Genomic DNA, 1845 nt, shown 5'->3' on the forward strand with positions numbered 1-1845 from the left:
CTCTCTCTCTCTCTCTCTCTCTCTCTCTCTCCCTCTCTCTCTCTCTCTCTTTCTCTCTCTCTTTCTCTATCTCTCTGTTTCTCTTTCTCTCTCTCTCTGCCTTTCTCTGCCTCTACTACTCTTAACTCCCCTCCTCATGCCCTGAATAAACTTATTTTATACTATAAAAAAACAAAAACAAAAACAGAGTATCTCTAAACATGATAAACTGCAGTGACTGCCAACAAAGGCCAGCATAAGTGCATTCTCAGCCAACATAGTTGTCCTCATTATCCACATCCATCCCCTTCCAAGCCAGGATGGATGGACCACAAGCACCAGTAGCTGCTGGTCAGCTCCTCTGACATCCAGGCACCAGCCCAGTGAGAGCTACATCTTATCGCTAAATGGACCTTGTCTCAATCCATCAAACACTTAGCAGCCATTCCTCCCGATGCAGCAGCCATCCCTTATCTTTAGACCATTTTACTGACAAGCTGCACAATCCATCAACGTGTCCAGTTGGCTCACCCAGAATCCAGAAGTTTCTCAGCGCCTCCACAGCTAATGCCCTGGCATGTGTCTGCTTCTTTCACATCGATCACTCTAGACACTCTAGATCTTCCCAGATATGCCTGATCCATCCTTCGTTCTTGATCCTCTGAAGTCCATCCAGCACTGCTACAAATGAAATCAAACTTAGAAATCAGATCCCATCTCTCCTGCTGTGTCAGTATCCCATAATGCCCTGTTTTGCTCAGGATTGGGGCTAATGGCTTCCTTGTGGCCCCCAAGGCCCTGCACACTCTCCTCTCCTTCCAGAATCCCTTCCAGTTTCTCAGCCAGAAGTTCTTACCTGAAGGCATCAGCATTGGCTACTCCCTCTAGCCAGGAATGCTGTCCCTTCTCCATGCAGCCATCTCTCCCATATGACACAGGTCTTTGCTCCCATGCCACCTTCTCTGTGATGTATCTCTTGGCCCTACTTAAAATCACTGTGGTCATCAGCCCAGTGTTCCCTCCCCTCAGCTCTACTGTTATTTTTCCTCCATAGCAACCTCTACTTGCAGGACTGGGAAGAGGGCTCAGCAGTTAGGAGCACTGCCTGCTCTTCCGGAGGACCCAGGTTCAGTTTTCAACATCCACTGATAACCATCTGTAACTTTAGTTCTAGGAAACCTGAAGCCCTTTTCTGTCCTCCAAGGGCACTAGGCATGAATGGGGTACACAGACATACATGCAGGCAAAGCATCTATGCATAGAAAATAAATAACAATAAGGAAGAAATTAAAGAAAATATATATAGTCCATTTATTTACTGTGTTTCAAAGTAATAAGCATAATATTTGCTGGGTGGGGCTGCCGTAAACACTCTCCATTTAATTTTTTGAGACAGAATCTCTCACTGAACCTGGAGCTCACTTGTTCATCTAAAACAGCTGGCCAGGGATTCTAGAATCTTTGCCTCTTTGGCACCTAGATTACAAACACTAGGTGCTACGAGGCCACTTCCAAAAGTTTAATATGGCTTCTATCTTGTTTTACTGGATGCTTGCTCTTGGAACCCAGCTGCCATATTGTGAGGAAGCCAAACAGCTCTCAGAGAGTTCTGTGTAAGACTGCTGTGATGTGGCTGCACTGCAGTCCAACAGCTAATGCCAGCTTGCCCACCATACCAGCGCGTACCACCCATAAGGTCCACTCTTCAGCTTCCAGCCAAACTGCTCTTCATGATAATGAAGGGACAAAGATGGTACCGCCCCAAATGCTACCCAAGTTGCAGACCTATGAGCAAGACAATCGATGTTTATAATACCATACTATTCAGTTCTTCAGGGCACACTCCATAACCTGGGCTAACCAGAG

Source organism: Mastomys coucha, unplaced genomic scaffold, assembly GCF_008632895.1.
Source record: "Mastomys coucha isolate ucsf_1 unplaced genomic scaffold, UCSF_Mcou_1 pScaffold22, whole genome shotgun sequence".
NCBI lineage: Eukaryota > Metazoa > Chordata > Mammalia > Rodentia > Muridae > Mastomys > Mastomys coucha.